The sequence below is a fragment of the Rhineura floridana genome, chromosome 7, assembly GCF_030035675.1.
Source record: "Rhineura floridana isolate rRhiFlo1 chromosome 7, rRhiFlo1.hap2, whole genome shotgun sequence".
Lineage (NCBI taxonomy): Eukaryota > Metazoa > Chordata > Lepidosauria > Squamata > Rhineuridae > Rhineura > Rhineura floridana.
Window position 1 is genome coordinate 102,236,432 of NC_084486.1, and position 22,248 is coordinate 102,258,679.

Consider the following 22,248-nt stretch of genomic DNA (forward strand, 5'->3'; position numbering starts at 1 on the left):
CACATTTTCCTGCAATACTGGCATTTGTTGCTATAGATCAGGGGTTGAGAGCCTTTGGCCTGTGAGCCAAACCTGGCCTACAAGGGGTTCAAGTTTGGCCCACAAGGGTGACATCAGGTATGGGGCAGGAAGAAATGTGGCTGAAAGCACACAACTGGGACCTTTAAAGTGTGCTGCTAATAGTGCACTGGCAAGGAAAAGAAGGCTTCAGTTCTACTGACCATCAGCTGATGGACAGTAAAGCCAAAGCTCACTGGATCAACTGTACTAGTTGGTCCACTGAGGTTCAGTGGCAAGGTCCAAGAATGGCTATAGCTGGCAAACCATTCAGAGCTGGAAGCCTGGGCATCCAATGAGATACCCAGGGAGAGTGCAATTCAATCTAGAACAGGCCATAATTGCAATTCCCAGACATGAGAAACACCCACCAACAGCACCTCCATTTTGTCAGGATTCAGTTTCAGCTTATTGGCCCTTATCCAGCCCATGACTGCCAGATACCAGTTCAGCACCTGCCCAGCCTCACCTTTTTCATTTGATATGGAGAAATAGAGCTCCAAATCTACTAATGACTGCCTCCCAGTGGCTTCAAGGAAACATGTAGTTAGCTAAAGTCCTTCAAGCACCCTGTCCACATTCCCAGGCTGCAAGGAGCTAGAATTGTTTCCAAATAATATGACTAGACAAGTGTTTGGGACATGTCCCCTAGAACTGTACCAACAGTGGAAACAGAGCAAATATAAGGACCTTTCCCCCCCCAAAGTGCTTTGCAAATTTGTCACATCAGGTTGCTAAATGTTCAGATAATTTTCATTTGGAAAGCTATTGCCTGTAACTTTTTACCAAGGAGAGTTGTACAGTATGTGAGCTGCAGATGTGTGATGAAATGGTTATTTGTATTGACCCAAAATTCCTGCCGGATTGAATGAAGTTATGGTTTTCTTGTCTCACTTCACATGTTTGTGACAATGTGGAGAGCACCACATTAGCTATCTGTAGCCTGACATGATCCCTAGAAAACCAATTGCTGGTCCATGCACTATGATGTCATAACCAAGACACTAATAAAAGGTTATAATCAAAAGAGTAATATCAGTATACTCACATTGATTTCAAAATATGAGGAATTTACCTAATGAAAGTTTAAATATATAAGTCATTTGCATTGAGGCAAAAATATCAGGGAGACATGATTCAAGAGTATGAATCTCAGGTCATGGAAAGACTTGAGTGTTTATTCATTTGCAGCTGCAGCTTATCTTTTTTTATAGTCCCAAGTGATAGAAACAGTTTCATTGCTTGTCTTGATTCTGTTTGGTTAGCTCATTTGTGAATTTTTCCAAATCTTAATGATGTAAAATGGGTATAATCAAATGATTACAAAGCAAAGGTTCCAGTTGCAATCATATTAAATACACAAAGACATCCTGCTGAGATAAATGTAGCACAATTCCTACTAACTCAGCCAGAGGAAGGACTTCCTAGCTGACATGAAGGTGAAGCCTTCCTTTAAACAACTAGTAGTGACAGAATCAGGACAAATGGACCATTATACTTTGACAATAATTGCCCTGATTTTGTCAGTACATTCTTAAGTTGGACACCTTATATGTAACTGCAATACATATTGCAATGTTGTTTTTAGAAATGTACAGAAATGATTCATTGGACTTACCTCTCGTTGCATCATGTGGCATTAATGTAATGTTTTTAGGTGTATTTTTTTTTGTTTAAAGCATTTTCCTGCTCTTCAGCCTAAAAAGACTCCCAGAGCAGCTTACAAATGCCAATGACAATAATAGAGTACCCTCTGTACTCTTTAGTGCAGTGGTAGGTGTCAAGAAAGAACTTTCTTTGGTTCAGAAAAGCGGTTCCTTTGCTCAGACTTCTGGGTAGAGAGTGGGGCCTGCGTGAATCAGTTTCCCACTAATTGGAAATGAGCTCATCCTTGCATCTGTGTTATCTGGTACGAGCTATACTACAAGGCCACTATAGCGGTTCTGCTAATTGGACTGGATGCCTCTGTAGTAAGATTTCACGTATACACTCCAGTTCTAGAAAGTTACAGCCAGCTAGTCTTCTGATTGGCTGGGAGAGTTGGTTCTTTGTTACTGGGCCTTTTCCTATAAAAGTAATTTTTCTCCTTTGTTTTATGCCTTGTATCTTGGATCCTGACACCTGTGGACATGCTTGTGCTACTTGCTGGTTTTCTGTGGGGTCAACTGCTCTATTTGGTTTATATTTAGAGTTAGGCAAGTTAGCTTTATTTTTATTTCTTGTTTTATAATTCTCTAAATGTACTTCTGTACTCTTAATAGTCTTTTATAATTGTATTTCTTACTGGTATATGGGCTCTTCATTGGTGCTGCTACTTTTAAATAATTACTAATACATCTATCTCCTATATTTTGGTGTGTTTTCCTGGAACAGAGTTTGCTGCTAAACCAGTTCCTGGCCAATTGGTGAAACTGCTACTGAGTAACTTTTGAGGCCTTGGGACTCAAGGGACTGAGAGCCTGACTTTTAGCATTTGTCCTGATTGAATCTCAAGGACATCCAGAGTACATCTTGGGGAGTCTCCTGATCCAAGTTGGTTGAACTTAAGGAGTGGTGGCAGGATTCTACCTTGCAGCGTTGGTTTTTTACTCTGGTACTTTGGGACCTACTACACCAACAAGATTCTGGTCTCTAGGTTTTGAGGCTTGCAGTCCTTGACAGTACAAAATCTATGCCCTACAAAAGTTGTTGGACTTCAACTCTCATTAGCCCAAGCCAGCATGGCCAATGGTCAGGGATGGTGAGAGTTAGTTGCAGTCCAGCAACACCAGGAGGTTCATGGGTTCCCCATCCCTGATATAAAAGATGAACCTTCATGAGTTGCAGTCTTGCCATCCCTAAACTATTACTGCACCTGACAAAATGACCTTCTTTTACACAACTATCAAGGCTATAGGAACCTTGTTGTCTGTTGCATCTGATCATCATACTGGAGATCCACAGTCTTTGAACAGGTTCAACTTCATGATAACCACATGTCCAACAGTTCCAATGTGCTGGTCTTCTTGAGTGATTGATGATAAAATATTTCAGCACACACTGAATCCATTCACAAGAATGGGGTGCTCATATGTTAATGGGCCATGAGTCTTGCCACCTAGGATGATCTCTCTCAAACAAATGTTAGAATGTCAACCTGATTTTATAGGGAGTGAACTTATTCATGATTCAGGAGAGTCTTGCTTAATTGCATTCATTGCCAAAGGCCTTATGCTTATTCTTGGATTAAGTTATTTGGTTTCCCACAAGCCTTGGGTGGTTAGTAGTTTAAGCAGATTAGAGATTAGGCCTCAGGTGCAATATTAGGAAAAGCGCATTATAGACAGTGAAGTCCACAGATCTCACAGTAATGTTGAGCAGTACTGTGATATTACAGTAATGCTGCAAGCAGTAAAAGCCCTTGAGATAAGTAAATAGACTTTCAAAATTGCCTACAAAGCATCAGCTTTACAAGCCTCATTTCCAGTCACATGAATCTAAAACATATTCTTGAGTATTTTCACAAATTCCAATGGAAAGTCACTAATATGAGTCCAGAATAAAGAGTATGAAGGCTATGTCCAGTAACAATTCTCATCAGCTCAGCATAGGCTGGAAATGGTTTCTATAAATGATTGCAAATGTAAATTAACTTATATACTGAATAGTAAGTATTTCCACAGGGGTAGCTGTGTTAGTCTGTTGCAGCAAAAACAACAAATGGTCCTGTGGAACCTTTTAAGACTAAAACATTTTATTATGGCACAAGCTTTCATATGCTAAAATCCAAATTGTCAGATGCATGAAGTGCAATTTTAGTTGTCAGGCTTTACAAGAATGCAAAGGAGAAAAAAAATATAAAGCAGGGATTGAATGACAATGAAATGAAAAAAGTGGTAATTCAGTTAATGCTTAAATGGATGCAAAATAGGCACAGTAACCTTTTAAAGCAGTATGTTGGGGTTAATATACTCAGCAATGTTACATGTTAACACCTGTAGTGGAACAGGAAACCATAGTCTCTATCCAGGCCCAAATAAATAGTACTGAGTTGCAACTCAGCAGTTTCTGCTGGAGTCTCCCTCTGAAGTTCCTATGTTGAAGGATGGGCACTTTAAGGTCAACAGAGTGAGCTGGGAAGTTGAAACGTGAAGATGTGAGGACAGAGTTGGTATCTAAGTTTCTTGTAAGGTATAATGCCTGGTTTGTGTGTCTGTTATGTAGCCTGTTGTTACTGGTGAGTAGGTGTTTTAGGTTTTGGGACTGTCTCTGAGCAAGACTGGCCTACCATGTAAGGCCCGTGAGAGGGAAGCATCATTGTCCAGAAAGGACTGTGGTTCCTTGATGATAAGTGTTACTGGTTTTATCTAGGAGCTATAGATGAGAAAAAATGTCCTGTTACTTCCTCACCTGGGTATGTCCTATAGTATATTATTCCTGGGAACCAGTCTGGCATTGTTAATCTGTTGCTATTTTTACTTTATCAGATGGATATTGTATCCTGAGAAATGCCTGATATAAATCCTTAAGTTGTGAGTCTGTGTCCAATGGGTGAGAACAGATGCTGTTATCTCACAGGGCTTGGTTATAAACAATGGATCTTGAGGAAGCTGGAAGGATGTAGTTATGTATAGCAGTCACACAGTAGGTGTATTTTCTGGACACCATTGTTAAACTACATAATGGACATACGCACCTTACCTTATATCAGAAACTTACTGACTGCTGTGGAATGAATCTCAGGTTAAATGTAAAAAACAAACAAACCATAGCCTACTTAAAGCCTGGGTTACATAACTTCATCAAACAATTCTCTGCTACTAAATTAATACTGTATAATAGTGTCACACTATCATGATAGCTATAACATATCCTTGCAGTTTTTTATACTGCTACTTGCTTTGTGTCCTAGGAACTGGATGCACCAAAACCTCAAGAAAATACAGGAAGATGAATGGCCTAAATATGGTGATTCAACACTTCAGTTGACATATTATCTGGGCTATAGATTTCATGAGTTTGAATTTGTGTAAGTGTTTCTCTAATTAGATAGCTGGAACTACAAATGAATTAATATTTGAAAAAAGTAATTATTTTAAGACACGTGTAAATTTTGTGGCTTTTTTACTGTTGATCTAGTGAAAGACTGCAGTGAATAAATGACTTTAGATAAAGTTACTTTTATAAATGTAAAGATGTTTTGTTTTAATATATTTTAAAGTCTGTTTTTATTATGTTTTAAAGTGTTTTTAGTGTTTTTGTTTGCCGCCCTGGGCTTCAACTGGGAGGAAGGACAGAATATAAATATAATAAATAAATAAATAAAGTATGCATGAGATTCAAACCCACACATTTTATGCTAGACATTGTACCATTTACAGTGTAATGTGCAGGGTTTACACAATACATAACTATAGTGGTACATACATTTAGGACATTGAGAACTTTGTAGCAACTATTGCCCTCTATGAAGATTGCATCAGCAAAATTGGTTGGATGCTCAATCACAAAGAATTGAAAGATTGTGGCTGATGACCTGATCTTATGAGTTACTATTGCTGGTTCCCCTAAAAGGGTCTTTTTAAAGATGTTGTATAAATATTATAACAGAATAAATAAAAATAAATATACAGTTTATGTAAATTAGGCATTTCACACAGTTTTAGTATGTTCTAACTATTCCATAATGTGGATAGACAACAAATATTTTACAGCATGTCAGTCACAGAAATACTCTGGTTTGTATCCAGCATAGTGTCAGTACAAGGATGTCTGCTTGTGCAATGGAACTTAGACCATCTCCTCCTCCTGTGCACGCAACACACCCTACCCAAATTTGCTCTGGAGGGTTGGGGAAACCCTTAGGACAGATTTAGGGGGCACACAGGGAGAGGAGAGGGGGAAAGTCCTGTTGTACAAGCAGAAATCCTTGCACTGACAGACTGCTTACTTAGCACTACGTTGGCTAAAACTCTCTGGAGAGAGACGTATGGCCCCAGTTTCTTGAAGAGAGTTTACTTATTTACAAATGATACTTGTGTCCCACTAAGAGGCTCTCAAGGTGGCTTACAAGAGATTGGATGGAAAATGGACTGCCTTCAAGTCGATCCCCACTTATGGCAACCCTACAAATAGGGTTTTCATGGTAAGCGGTATTCAGAGGTGTTTACTGTTGCCTTCCTCTGAACAAGAGGATTATCATGATGAAAGACATATATGAGATTAGTATGTGGTGGGAGCAGGGAGTGCCTGGGGTGGGGATTGTGTAAGTTTGCACCAACGTTTAGTGTGAGCTTAAGGTCACATCCACACCATAGATTGAAAGCACACTTATACCCAGTGCTTTTTTGGGGTGTGTGTAAAAAAATGAGGTGCTGGTACTAATATCGTGATAAGAGTGCTGTGGGTGCCACCACAAAATGGTTGCCATGGATAGCAAAAAAAGAGGTGATGGTGCTCTGTACTGGGGAGTACCATTACAACAACATCAAAAAGCACTGCTTATACCACTTTAACAGTCATGGCTTTTCCCAGAAAATCCCAGGAACTCTCATTTGTTAAGGATACTGGGAACTGTAACTTTATGAGGGGTTTCATAATAACTCTCAGCACCCTCAAAAATTACAGTTATGGTCCCCATATGTTAGTTGTTTTGGTTTATTTTTATGTTTTAAGAGCATTGGTGGTTTAAGGGGATATCTTATATTATTTTCTGTGCTGCTTCGAAATGGGGAATTCTTATTCTATTTTAATTATCTGGTGTTTTTTATGATGTTGTAAACAGCTAAGAGTTTTTTTAAAAAATATGGAACAGTATATAAACAGTTATATCAATAGTATGGTGCCCCGATGGTGCTAGGATTATTCAAATGGCATTTTCTGCTCTCTTGCTTGATGTTGCCCTCTGATCTCTGCCTACTAGGCAACAACTCTCACTGGTGTCCTCTGAGGCAAGGGAGTGGGGCTGAGAGGCTAGAACTGACTCAGCCCATGATGGAGGCTTGCTGATACTTGGCAGTATGTGCTCAGAATTAAATAAAAGAGTGTGTGTGCCTCACAGGTTACATAACACAAGAGGATACCAGCTAAAACAGGCAAATGAGACCTCAGTAGTACTACCAACATCACATTTTTGTTCATTTGTTTACAATTCTTGCCAGAGAGTTTTTTCTCTTTCCAGAAATGTGAAGCTTCAAGTGAAAAAGCTAATAGTAGTTAGCCTCAAGAGTTAAGAGACTATGTAGAGTCTATCATAGTCAAAGATATAGACAGAGACTATGAAAATTATGGGAGCAGAGATATCACAGTTTGTACAGGTAATGATGTAGCAGAGGAAGAATATGGAGGAGTGCAGGACTTTTTTCAGATCCAGAGTGATGGCACCATCTTCTGGAGCACCAGGCCCATTGAGAGGCCCTTATTAGTCTGACAAGTGAATGAGGGGATAACGAGGCTTTCAACCTTTACCTGTGTTTGTGACACATTAGAATAGAGGAAGGCATAAGAAAATAACCAAGCAGAGGCTTTCTTTCTTTCTTTCTTCATTGATGGGGTTCTTGCATACCCTAATCATTTAAATAGGACAGTTCTTTGCAAGATTGTTGCCATTTCTAATTAAAAGCTAAAGGTTACGTTTTAGCTGGCTGAAGATCTTTTGTTAAAGCCCAATGTAGTTTGAAAGTTTAACCTATGTATTCAGAAGTACAGTAAGCAGCACTGAACTCAATAGAACTTTCTCTGAAGAAAGGACTGCAATCTTGCTGATCCTAATAAACTTGATATTACAGTAATCATTGGTGGTGGTGCTGTTGCAGCTGCTGTTGCTGTGTGTGAGTTTAATGGGTCAACATAGCATCCTGATGTGGACTTTCCTTAGCTGTGTGGCTCTAAGACTTCCCTGGGGCCATGGCTATCAGGACTGGCATCATGAGCTCCTACACTTCAAAATTTACCACTGCACCACTGTGTACAGGGGATGAGAAAAGAGCACTATCTGTGTCTAACCTCAGTTTGACAAACAGCTGGTAAAAAATTGTTCATCTAATCTAGCGTCTGGCATATTTTGAAACAAAAATGTTTTGAAACAAACAAAATACAACAAAGCTTGTACAGGAGATGATTGTGGTTGTGATTAATTTCACTACAATGAATGGCAAATTAATAATTATAAGTTCAGATAGCTTACATTCATCTTAGTGATGTAATGTTCCAAGCAGAAAAAAAAATAAGTCTGAAGCATTAAACATTGAAATTAGAATTTTGTAATTACATGCTTGAATGGTACATAAACAGATGCTGATATATAAAGGGATTCGGAAATGGGCTCTTTCCTCCCCTTTTAAAGGGCCTTGTTTTCCCCCAATGATTTTACCTTGCATGGCTGTATTGTAGTTCATCTTAATACAGGCAGAGCTGGCACAGATAACTATAATTGAGGGTGCCTATTATAAAACTGTTTTCAGGGACAAAATTTAATCATTTGGGCTGAGATTTTCCATGCCTAGTTTATGCCTCAGGGTGAACATTTTTTTAAAGTCTCAGCAAAAATGGTCGAGCCATTTTTGAAAAGCAGCTGAAGAAACTACTCTATTTTGCTTGTGTATAGTGAAGGACACCTGGCACTTATTGGAGGAAAGACATGAAAATAGCCAACAACTATGTGCCAACAATGTGTTGTTCTCCCCACCCCTTGCTCCTGACTATAAAAGGTCCACTCAAAAACTGGCTAAATACAATGAAGCAGAGAGTAGGATTAATGTACAGTCCTCACAATTCATTTCCATAAGATGTAGTCCTCACCTCTTGCAGGAGAGGATGCAATTTTGCTTCCACCCCTGAGAGGGATGGAAGAAAACTAAAAGACCAGACCAACTGTGCGGTTGTATGCACCCCAGCCAGTCAAGGGCAGGGATAACTGCACCTGCCTGAGGACATAATTCCTCCTCCAAGACAAACATCAGTTCCCAACACAGCCCACCCATTTGATTTGACAGGGCAAAACTAGGGCCAAACTGGACAGCGGCATCACTAGTGGGAGTGCGGGGGGGGTGCGGACCTCCAGCACGCACCCTCCCAGGGGCATGGACAGAGGTGGGTGGTTGTGCACGCATGTGCGCATGCGCGCCGCACTCCACACTGACGGTAGAAGGCCCGTCCAGGCTTCACCACCAGCGAGCAGGCGCCTACTTTCGGCGCACACCGGACCAGGTGCCGGGGGCCCCTGCAGCCTGAGGAGGAGAAGCGCAACTCAGTGACAGTAAGAGAGGAGCTGCCGCCGTCTCCAAAACCCCAAGTCCCCGCCCTCTCCCTCCCTCCCCCCTGCCGCTCCACCACTCTCAGCCCCCTCCCCAAAGGAAGGATCAACAAACAAACAGAACAAGCTGGAGAGCCCTGAAATTCACCCGGGGGAGGTGGGTGGAAAGCGGAGAAGGGGGTGGAGTGGTTGGTGAGGAGAGGGGAGGGACACGGACTGACGGGCTGACAGTCGGGGGGAAGGCAGAAGCATGCCGGGTGAGGAGAGGAGCCACCTCTCCTCCGCGCTCTGCAGAAGGGGTAGGCACCCCCTCATGGTGTCACCCGGGTGTGATCCGCACCCCGGTAGTGACACCCCTGAAACTGGATTATTATTTTTTAGTTCCCATTCTTTGACTGACTGCAGGTACTGACCATTTATATATTTTTATATTATTATTTTTTGCCTTTCTCCTGGTGCTGTTGCATTGTTTGGATTCAATAACTGGACTTAGTCACCCTTAAATCTTCACCAAATAAATAGATCATAACTGACAGGTTACAAATGGATCATAAGTGGAGAGAAAGACAGATATAGGTGAACTTGATGAACCAATATCACACAGCAAACCAGCTTGAGGAGACCTGGGGATATAATTAGGGCTTTTTTGGTGACAGTACTTACTGCTACAGAGTACTGGTACCTCTTTATTTTTCTCCCCTTGGCAGCCATTTGTGCTAGCACCCACAGCACTTTTAGCTGTGATATGAGTACCAACACCTCATTTTTTTTTACTAAAAATGCACTGGATATAATAAACCCATTCTTGAGCCATTGGGTCTCATTGACCCCAAAGGTCACTAGCTTGTGGGCTGATGATACTGATTTGGTATCCAAGGCATACCTTTCAGGTGTATTGAAGAGCCAAGACCAGTTACATCACTGCTTCAGTGCTTGATTTCTACAGTAATATAGGAGCAGGTATAATTATGCTGAGATTGAGTCTTCCAGCCAATATAGTCCTATACTTATTTGTCATTCTGTGACATTTTATTCACACAGCCAAGCCAGTAGATATTTGGTTCCTTTCCAATTCATCTTGCACTATGACTAAAGTAGTCCTGGTTCCACATCAAGCCAATTATGATTCAGTAGCCTCAAAACTGGGTATAAAATAGCACATTATGACAGTATTGTTGTAGACAGCACAACTAAAAGCATCTGAATTTGTCACAATGAAGCATGCCTTCAATTGCATAATCAATAGATACTCAATAGTAAATTTGTAGTGCTTATTATTTATTTGTGTAGAGGCAGTTTGAAATCATAAATCATCACTGCATACATAGGATTACATTCAACTATCTGAAAGGGCACCAATGGCTAATTATCAATGGGACAGGTGCAGGGATTCCTCATTCCTGTTTTAGACAAAGGGGAAGTAAAGCACAGACTCCTCCTACCACCACCATGACCTATTTGTGTGCATCAGAGGAAGAGTTACAGAAACTATCATATGGCTGCAGTATGTAAAATCCACTTAGCTGCCTCTTTATTTAAATAACTCTACCCCATCCCTTGGGGTAAGCTTTGGCAAATTTGGGGGTATCATTAAATGGCAGAACATTCTTATTTATTTGTTTGTTTATTTATTTCAGAAGTTTCAGAAAAACCATCCAAATGGTGTACAGAAATAGAATACAAAACACGATACGGATCAGAAAACAGTATTAGAAGATAAAAACCAACAAGAATGAACAGCTGCAGAAATACCACTATGGAGATGCTATTTGCATGTTCTTGCTTCAGGCCATCTCTGGGTAGGAACACAACAAAAATTAAAAGTAATGATTTCCTCACATGATGGTGCCCATTGCCTAAGTGGACTATTTCCTCAAGCTGCTTGAGACCCAGAGCAGCAAAGAGGCAAGCAGCTGCTCCCTCCCCTTGACATGAGAGATCTGGACAATGGCCTCGTCCCCTTTCCCTATAGTGGTCATTTTACAGTTGGATCACAGTAGCAGTGAATACCACAGTGCAGAAGGCCTTTGTATGCAAGCGGTCCCACATTCATTCCTTGCAATCTCCGGTTACAAAGGACAGCAGGCAATGGGAAGAAACTCCTGTCTGAGACCCTGAGAAACCATTGCCAGAGTAGACAATACTGGGCTAGATGGATGAGTGGCTTGACCTGCTATATGGCAGCTTCCTCTGTTCCTAGCCCTTTAGTCTTTGCAATGGCCTGGATTGCACAGCACAATAAGCCAAATTATGGCTTCCTAGGAACAGACTAATCTGGGCTCCCAGAGAGGAGCTTGCAGCTGTTTTGTCCCCAGTTCTTTTTGCTCTCACACTGCACTGAGGTAGGGATGGGTGAATCTGTCAATTTTGGCTTCTCTCTGTTTATCATTTTCCCAGTCTTAAGTTCAGTTCTCCATATTTCTGCAGCAACATATGATTTTTTTTAAAAAGTCCTCATACACATTCATCAGCATTTTAGTAAAGATTTTTCCTAATGTACACATTTGCATGCAGTTTTTCCTAATATCTGCATTTTTGTATGTTATTTTCACTGCTTACGTGTTTTTATGTACACTTTACCTTGATATATGCATTTTTGTAGACATTGCTTGCCTGAAGAACTGTATTGCAAAATTCAGAGAAATGCAAATTTCAAAGGATGGCTGGGTTTTGGTTCTTGCAGCTGAGAGCTGACACAAGACACAGACACCAAGGGATAGGGGCCACTTTATTAAAACTTTAAACTAAATATGTAGAGCTGAAATGCTATGCGCTAAAATGCCAAACTACAGCTATGATCCAAAAAGTAGACTTCGCCCATAAGATCATGCTATGGAGCAACCTGCCAAAAGAAAAGAAAAATTACAGCAGAATCACACATCAAGGCCCTGAGGCTTGCTAAAAGTCTGGATGTACCACTTGTAAGCAGCTGACCACCTACCAATGGCATGGAGCCACTCCTATAAAAACCACAGTTGGGCAGCTGTGGAGGCTGCACCAATCCTGAAGGTGTGGGTACCAAATCCACCAGGGTCCACCCCCAGGCTCATAAGGGCTGCCTTGGCCACAGCCTAAAACTGGTATTTCATGGGAGGGGAGCCCCCCTCATGCATGAACAGATAGCCTGGCCCCAATCCCCAAGCAGATATAAAATGCTCCAAAGCCCAGATAGCCTTGGGTGAAGGGAGATAGAACCACTGTGTGGCCCCTGTGCCACTGGTCAGTCTTCAACCACTATAGCCTAATATTGGTACATCCTTCAACAAAACTAAGATCCGAAACTAACAGGGAGACCTAGGAAATATCTAACTTGGACCCAGCCACCACTTTCCCAATCCGGAAAGCTCCCCAAATTAGCATCAGGACAGTAGCATGGAGCAAACACACTCCAATAGGGGAGGAGCAGAGGGCCTCCCATTGACCTTGCAAGCCTCAGAGCAGGTCAGGAGAAAAGGGGGGAAGAGGATTTGGAGCTGTGAGATGCTCTGGAGCCCAGCCATCCAGCATATGTCAGACCAAAATGTCATCGCTGAAGCCTGGAACTCTCAGAACATAGCTAAAAAGGAAAGATTTGTGAGCTTACCTCTGTGAGTTCAGACAAGCCTGTGACCAGCAACCATTACACTTGGAATTACCAAAGATAATCTCAAAGCCAAATGATCCTGAAGTATCTGAATGAATCATCAATTCAGCCTCAAGGAGGCTGACCTCCCAACAAAACTCTGTTGCCGCTGGTACTGCCAGGGGGGAGGTAGATGTGGGGAAGGCTCAAGGGTGGTAGCCAAAGTTGGCGAAAAAGGGAGTTTGCTGGGTAGAGGCATGACCCAAGTTATTGTAGGCAAACTCAACCACAGGCAATAGAGACATCCAATTCTCCTGCTGGTAGTTCACATAGCAGCAGAGGTACTGCTCCAGGGTGGCATTCACTTTCTCAGTTTGCCCATCTGTCTGGGGGTGGTGTGAGGACAACCATTTTAGTTCGCTCTACAAGAGCTGCCACAAGGCGCACCAGAACCGGGCCATGAACTGTGGGCCCCAGTCTGAGATGAGGCTGGTCAGGAGCCCATGTAGCTGGAACACGTGTTGGATGAACAATTGCACCATCTGTCTGACTGTCAGAAAGCTGGCACAGGGAACAAAATGGGCCATCTTGCTAAAGGAGTCCACCACCACCAGGATAGTGGCTTTCTCCTGAGAGGAGGTAAGTCTGTGATGGTCCAGTGTGACCATCTGCCAAGGACCCTCAGGTGTGGAGGGCAGCTCCAACAACCTGGCCAGGTACCCAAGGGCATGCTTGGCTCTCAGGCAAGTAGAGCAGGAGTGGACATACTTCTCGATGTCATGGTTCATTTGTGGCCACCAGAAATCTCGTGCCACCGCCTGCAAGGGTTGGAACACTCCAAAATGGCCCACTGTGGGAACGTCATGGCATTGGCTTAGGACTTTGGCCCTTAGCTCTCCCAGAGGAATGTAAATGGCTTCAAAGTGATGGAGCAGCCCTCCCCTCTGGGTGAAGCCCAGGGGGTGGTCTTGTGAGGACTGCTGCAGCACTCATGCCTGGGCATATGGGTCTTGTTCCTGTGCTGTATGCAATTCCTCAAACTATGGATCAGGACAGGCAGCCACTACCATCTTGTCTAGGGGAATGATGTGGGGCAAGGAGGGTTCAGGCTGGGTATCCTGATATTTGGGCTTATAGGACAGGGCATTTGCCCTGCAGTTTTGTGTCTGGGGAATGTAGTTGAAGTGGACATGAAATGTTACCAAGTGCACTTGCCGTTGGTTTAACTTTCAGGCTGTTTGCAGGCTCTCAAGGTTCCGATGATCTGTGCAGACCTCCTCTCCATACTGGGCTCCCTCCAGTAGGTGTCACCAGATCTCAAATGCATCTCAGATGGCGAGCAGCTCCTACTCTCAGACAGTGTAGTTTTGCTCCAAGCTAGATAACTTTCGGGAAGCAGATCCCCCCCTTTTTGGGGGCATAACAGCACTGCTCCTATGGCTACGTCCGATGCATCTGATTCCACCACAAATGGATGGTGGGGGTCAGCATGTTGCAGGAGACCAACACCATTCAAAGGGATATACCCAGCTCTATTTCTCTGTAACATCTGAATCAGGAGAGCCCATGCAAGCCATGGACTGGTGCCTGGACTTGGTGATGGGCTGGATGAAGGCCAATAATCTGAGTCTAAATCCTAGCAAGATGGAGACGCTGTGAGTTGGTGGTTCCCAAGTTCGGATAATTGGTCAGTTGCCTGCTTTAGATGGGGTCGTACTCCTCTGAAAGAGCAGGTCCATAGTTTGGAGATGCTCCTGGATCTATCTTTGTTGCTAGAGGCCCAGGAGACCTCAGTGGCTAGGAGTGCCTTTTACCAGCTTCGTCTGGTAAGACAGCTGTGGCCATTTCTGGACCGGGGTAACCTAACCACTGTTGCCAATGCACTGGTAACCTCCAGGCTGGATTACTGTAATGTGCTTTATGTAAGGCTACCCTTGAGGTTGTTATGAAAGCTGCAGCTGGTGCAAAATGCAGTGGTGAGACTGCTTAGTGGGCCAGGATATTGCCAACATGTCACCCCACTGCTGAAAGAATTGCACTAGCTACCTCTGTTATCAGGCTACGTTTAAGGTTATAGTTTTGGTGTACAAAGCCCTATACAGCTTGGGACCAGGATACCTGGAAGACCGTCTTATCCCTTATATACCCAGTCGCTCATTGCGCTTTGCAGGTGAGGGCCTCTTGCAGATACCATCTAACCAGGAGGTCTGTTCTGCACAACATAGGAAACGGACCTTTAGTGTAGTGGCACCTACCCTTTGGAATTCCCTCCCCTTAAATATTAGACAGGCACCATCTCTGTTATCTTTCGGCACCTACTAAAAACCTTGCTCTTTCAACAAGCCTTTTAAGAAGAGACCTTATCCCAGTCTGCATCTGTGCTGGAATTGCTTTTTAATATATTTTTAAAGTTTTTAAAGCTTCAAAAATGTTTTTAAAGATGTTTTAATATGTTTTTGATGGTTGTTTTGTTTTAATATATTTTAAAGTATGGTTTTATCATGTTGTAAAGTGTTTTTCATGCTTTTGTTTGCTGCACTGGGCTCCTTCTGGGAGAAAGGATGGCATATAAATGTAATAAATAAAAAAATATTCGCCCTGCCAAATTTTCTCTTGGTGAGGTGCAAATAAAATCCTAATGGGGCTGATGTCTCTCCAAAAGGAATGGTGTCAGCCTTAACTGTGCTTAACTGGTCCCTAGCAGCTGAAGGAACTACTGCCAATAATTGGTTGGGAACAGGAGGAAGCACAGCTTCCTTCCCATATGGCTCTGACATGGGGAGCTTCAAGCCTGATTGCATGCCAAGAACAAAGGAGGCTGCTGGCTGCCGGGTGCACCCTCTGCATCTGCCAATGCCTCAGAAGGTGAACCTGCATCATTCCCAAAGGGAGAGGAGAAAGGCCAACCTTGCCCAGGCCCCCCAAAAGGAAAGTCCCCTGTGACATATTCTAACCAGGCTAGCTTCACCGCTGATTTGACAGAGCAGACTTATCTAGAATGTTCTCTCATGAAGCCTCCAGCAAAGGCTGATGATCCAGAAGTGACAGTGTTGTTTCTTCATCAAGTGGCAGAACTGAAGGCCCCCTGCTGGGTCCTGCTTCCAAAGCATCTGAACAGGCTAACATGAGGTCAATAGTGGTCTGTTTAGCATCTCTATGAACACCTTCCATATTAGACTTGGCCCACTTAGCTGGGGGTTTGAAGGAGGCTTGAGGGTAGGCTTAGGTGGAGCTTTAACTTAAGCTTTGAGCTGTTCTTGCACATCCAAATGGGCTAAAATTGCTGCCCACTGCGGCTCCTCATCCTCATCAGAGGAGAGTGGCACTGGGGGAATTTAGGGGAATGGGACTTAGTAACCTTTCCCTTGCAACATACCCAGTAGACAAAACCGCTGGACCAAAGAGACTCAGAGAAGCGAGTATCGAGGGAATTTGGTAAGCCCAGAGGCCTAGCAAGGCTTAGGGGCCAGGCAAGAAAATAAATGCCAAAGAGTCTATAGGATACCCCACAAGGTGGAGGACAGGATATGGCTTGTGGATGCAGGCTGATGGGCCCAGATGCTGACAGAGTGGAATGATGTACCAGAGCAGTAGGCCTAGTAGAGCCTAGAAGCTCCATAAGGCCAAGGAAGATTTGGTGCACAAACCTGCTGGAAGGCCATGCACTCCAAGTGCAGCAATAAGGCCAGGGCCAAAAAAATGGCACAAAGGCCTATGAGAAGCCTAGGCCCACTGGGGGTATGTAGACCCACGACCTCCACCCACCACCAAACCTGAGGCCCACATGGGCCTAGACGTCATTGTTGGTGCCTGAGTCTGGGTGTGAGAGAGGCACTGCAGCAAAGAGGGGAAGTGCCAGAAGAGAAGCCGCCAGCAAAACCTGCTACTGCATTGACATGGCAAAGGCAGACCATGATGCTAAGATAGCAATAAGAGGCCTCCCCACACCCAGAGGGTGGTTGACACTACTCTCCCTGACTGTTCCAGGCCAAAGAGGGAGGACTGTGTGCAGAGTGGGCTTAAATAAGCTCAGCTGCTCCTCCCCGATGCTGCCATGCTTGGTGCACACATGGACATGGATGGCCTTCAAGTCGATCCCGACTTATGGTGACCCTATGAAGAGGGCGTTCATGGTAAGAGGTATTCAGAGGGGGTTCACCATTGCCTTCCTCTGAGGCTGAGAGACAGTGACTGGTCCAAGGTCACCCAGTGAGCTTCATGGCTGTGTGGGGATTCGAACCCTGGTCTCCCAGGTCCTAGTCCGACATTCTAACCACTATGCCACACTGTGCGCCACAAATATGTGCCAGCTCTTTCTGAAGACCGGAGCTTCAACCCCAAGCTAGAAAACACGCCCCATTCTGCACCTGGGATACAGAACGGAAATTGTAATGTGAATTGGGTATGTTTGCCTTTAAATGCAAACTGAATAAAATTTCTCTGCCATTCCTATGCTGAGCTAAGCCAAAGTTTGGCTTAAGTGTGTCATCCAAACCTGGGTTCATGGATAAGCTCTGTCCGCACTAACCACAAGCCAAACTTTGTTGTAAATACATTAAGCAAAGAAGACCTTCATATATAGATAAAATTATTTCTTAAAAATGGTTATAAACAGCTAAGCTCAACACAGTTTGCTATAGTTTATTTATTTTCAACTTTATTTTTCAATTTTACTAATATTCACCCTGCACCCCAATCCTAAACACATCTACCTGGAAATAAATCCCACTGAAATCATCAAGTAATATGTTTAGAATATCTGCCCAAAGGCTAAAGATAATTAATTCATTAGTTACCAACAATAATGTGGTATTAAAATAGCTATCTTTGCCCTTTTAATTAAAGAATGCTCTGTCCAAGTTTAGTGAAGCTTTAATTGTTTTTTCAGTATTATCCTGCAAACATAAAGACTTCTTAAAGTCCAATTAATTGCTTCATTATTTGAGTATTTACGTTAGCTTAGCACCCAACAGAAACACAACTGCCTGCACCCACAGGATTGTCTATATCACCATAAGAAAATAAAATCCAGCCATTTTCAGGGTACTAATTTTATGTCAAAATGAAAAAGACAACTGACATTTCTTTCAGATTAGGGTACAATACTAGCCCTATCTATGAATTCCTCATGTAAAGGGCATAAGTATGTAGAGTGTGAAGCAGGGCACATTTTTTGCCCCAACCCTGACTTTGCATCTTCTTTCAACAACCACATGTTTTTATTATATTTATTTATTAATTAAACTTATATACCGCCCAACTAGCAATAGCTGTCTGGGGGGTGAACATCAAAAAATACAATAAAATTACACAATCTCATAAAACAGAGTATATAAAAACTGTACAAACTGAAATCAGATTACAACAATTTAAAATTAAATTAAATTAAATTAAAATGCCTCAGAGAAGAGGAAGGTTTTAACTTGGCGCCGAAAAGATGATAGTGTCAGCGCCAAGTGCACCTACTCGGGGAGACTATTCCATAGTTCGGGGGCCGCCACTGAGAAGGCCCTAGATCTTGTCACCACCCTCCGGGCCTCCCTATGGGTTGGGACCCGGAGGAGGACCTTCATAGTAGACCGTAGTGAACGGGCAGGTTCATATCGGGAGATGCGTTCCGACAGATATCGTGGTCCCGCGCCGTATAAGGCTTTATAGGTTAATACCAACACTTTGAATTTTGCCCGGAAGCATATGGGAAGCCAGTGCAAGCGAGCCAGAACAGGTGTTATATGCTCAGATCGCTTGGTTTTTGTTAGCAGTCTGGCCGCCGCATTTTGCACTAGCTGTAGCTTCCGAACCGTCTTCAAAGGTAGTCCTACGTAAAGCGCGTTGCAATAGTCCAGACGCCAGGTTACCAGAGCATGTACCACTGATGTGAGGTCTTCCTTACTCAGATAGGGACGTAGTTGGGCTACCAACCGAAGTTGGTAGAACGCATTCTGGGCCACCGAGGCTACATGAGCCTCGAGTGAGAGGGAAGAGTCTAAAATGACTCCCAGACTACGAACCTGCTCCTGTAGGGGGAGTGTAACCCCATCCAGGACAGGGTATATATCCACCATCTGATCAGATAAACCATCCACCAACAGCATCTCAGTCTTATCAGGATTGAGTCTCAGTTTGTTAGTTCTCATCCAGTCCATTGTCGCGGCCTGGCAATGGTTCAGCACATCGACCGCCTCACCTGAAGAAGATGAGAAGGAGAAGTAGAGCTGCGTGTCATCAGCGTACTGATGACAACGCACTCCAAAACTCCTGATGTCCGCACCCAGCGGCTTCATATAGATGTTAAAAAGCATGGGAGACAAAACTGAACCCTGCGGGACCCCACATTGGAGAACCCACAGTGTCGAGCAATGTTCCCCAAGCACTACCTTCTGGAGATGACCCACTAAGTAGGAGCGGAACCACTGCCAAGCAGTGCCTCCGACTCCCAACTCCACAAGCCTCTCCAGAAGGATACCATGGTCGATGGTATCAAAAGCCGCTGAGAGATCAAGGAGAATCAGCAGAGTTACATTCCCCCTGTCTCTCTCCCGACATAGGTCATCAAACAGGGCGACCAAGGCAGTCTCAGTGCCAAAACCAGGCCTGAAACCCGATTGAAATGGATCTAGATAATCGGTTTCATCCAATAGCGCCTGGAGCTGGTCAGCAACCACTCGTTGCAAGATCTTGCCCAGGAATGGAACATTTGCCACTGGTCTGTAGCTGCTGAAATCCTCTGGGTCCAAGGAAGGTTTTTTCAGAAGTGGTCTCACCGCCACCTCTTTCAGACAGCCAGGGACCACTCCCTCTCGTAAAGAGGCATTAATCACTTCCTTGGCCCAGCCAACTGTTCCATCCCTGCTAGCTTTTATTAGCCAAGAGGGGCAAGGATCCAGTACCGAAGTGGTTGCATGAACCTGTCCAAGCACCTTGTCCACATCCTCGAACTGAACCAACTGAAACTCATCCAACAAAACATGACGAGACTGTGCTCCGGACACCTCATTTGGATTAACTGCTATTAAGTGAGAGTCTAGGTCCCGGCGAATGCAGAAGATCTTATGCTGGAAGTGCTCAGCAAACTCATTACAGCAGGCCACCGATGTATCTACCATGTCCTGTAGGCCTGGATGGAGTAGGCCTCGAACCACTCTAAAAAGCTCCGCTGGGTGGGAGAGAGATGACTGAATAGTGGCAGCGAAATGTTGTTTTTTCGCCACCCTTACCGCTCCCACATACAGCTTGGTAGAAGCACGAACCAGCTCATAATTGCATTCGTCGGGAGTTCATCTCCATCTCCGCTCAAGCCGCCTCCTATCTTGTTTCATCACTCTCAGCTCTGGAGTATACCAAGGAGCTGTATGAGCTCTACAGAGGAGAGGGCGCACAGGAGCGATCGTGTCAACAGCCCGGGTCATCTCTGCATTCCACAGATTAGCCAGAGCTTCGACAGGAGCGCCAGTCCTATCAGCCGGAAAATCCCCCAGAGCCCTTTGAAAACCTTCAGGATTCATTAGTCTCCAGGGGCGGACCAATTTAATAGGTCCCCCACCCTTGCAGAGGGGAAAGGCCACTGAGAGTCTAAACTTCAGCAAGCAGTGATCTGTCCATGACAACGGGAGAGATGTAAAACTCCCCACATCCAGATTACTATCCCCATGTCCAGTAGCAAAGATAAGGTCAAGAGTATGCCCCGATGTATGTGTTGGGCCACTAACATGTTGAGACAGCCCCATGGTTGTCATGGCGGCCATGAAGTCCTGAGCTGCCCCAGACAAAGTAGCCTTGGCATGGATGTTGACATCCCCCAATACTAAAAGTCTGGGGGATCTCAACAATACCTCCGAGACCACTTCCATCAGCTCAGTTAGGGAAGCCATTGGGCAGCAAGGTGGGCGGTACACCAAAAGGATTCCCAGTCTGTCCCTCTGGCCCAGCACAAGGTGCAAACACTCCAGACCAGTAACTGCATGGACATGGTGCTTGGTGAGTGAGATGGAACTCTTATAGACCACAGCAACCCCGCCTCCCCGACCCTCAGATCTACCATGATGCTGTACCAAATACCCCGGTGGGCAGATCTGGGAGAGACTAACTCCTCCCTGTTCGCCCACCCAGGTCTCGGTTATGCATGCCAGATCGGCTGCCTCGTCCACAATCAAATCATGGACGAGGGAGGTTTTATTATGTACCGATCTGGCATTAAGGAGCAGCAACTGGAGATCTGAGAGTTGGCTGAGAGGACAACCAACAACCCTGTGGGTATGAGAAGGACCGGAACAAGGCACAGCCACTACATGTCTGGGCCGCGTTCCCCTTACCTGGCACGTCCTTCTCACAACACCATACCTCCCTCTGCCCATCACTACGGCAATTGGGGCCCCCTCAAGTCTCCCCACTTGATGGAAAGACCTCTTCCCCAGGCACATAGTAAATTATAAATACAAAAAACTCATATACATAAAAATACACACTCTCTCACAACATACACTCATACAAACATCCACTCATCCAATTCAGGCCTGCACAACAAACACAGTCCCGCACTCTGTGCGCACAAACGCCAGCTCTCGGACCGTTCTTCTTCCCGGGAAGAGCGCCGCCTTCAGAAGGTCCAGATGACAACAACGACGAAGAGGCAAGGGCCACCAAGGCAAGTGCAAACCGCAGAGGCAGAGATGGAAACCTGAGCTCCTGGTGATAAGGATCCATGCTATCAGGACATCTGATTGCAGAAGTGTTCTAACCACATGGAATTCTTACATGTGATCAGGAGCTTGTATATTGGGCTTTCCTTACAAACAACTATGCACAATAGGTCATTGTTGAGAGAAGGTAGCACAATGTCAGGATTGAGGCTAAAAGTGCAGCTGCGCTCGATTTGCTAAACCAGGAATGGGAAACCTGATGCCCTCCATCATTCCTGACCATTGGCCAAGCTGGATGGGGCTGATGGGAACTGGAGTCCAACAGGATCTGGAGGGCCACAGATTCCCCATCTCTGCTCTACACACTTATGCCTTATATGTGAGTAGTCCATGAACAGAGCTGCTGACTAGTATAAAAGTGATGAAAAAATTTAAAAGAACTGAATATGCTGCCTTAGTATTGCATTTGATGAAGTAGACTCCACAAACATGTATGCTACGATAAACTTGTTAGCACTTTACTGTGTTACAAGACAAGATCCCAAGGACTGAGCTTGGCAAAGTATGTGTTCCACCACTGTGCTACAGACCTTTGCCACTCAGAAGAGCTGCCTTACATGAACCTAAAACCACAGCTAGGCATGGAAGACTCTGTCAATTTTGATCCTCTCTGTTTCTCATTTTTTCCAGTCCTAAATTCAGTTCTCCACATTTCTTGTCCAATGTATACATTTTATTTATTTATTTGATTTATATCC

General features: G+C 44.1%; 1 long non-coding RNA gene across 1 annotated transcript; it reads left to right on the forward strand.

Moving 5' to 3' along the window:
* Nucleotides 1-4,124: 4,124 nt before the first annotated feature.
* Nucleotides 4,125-11,050, forward strand: LOC133388479 (uncharacterized). The gene is made up of 3 exons (XR_009763822.1): nt 4,125-4,227; nt 4,949-5,065; nt 10,927-11,050. It is a non-coding gene; the product is annotated as an uncharacterized LOC133388479 (long non-coding RNA).
* The last annotated feature ends 11,198 nt before the right edge of the window (nt 11,051-22,248 follow it).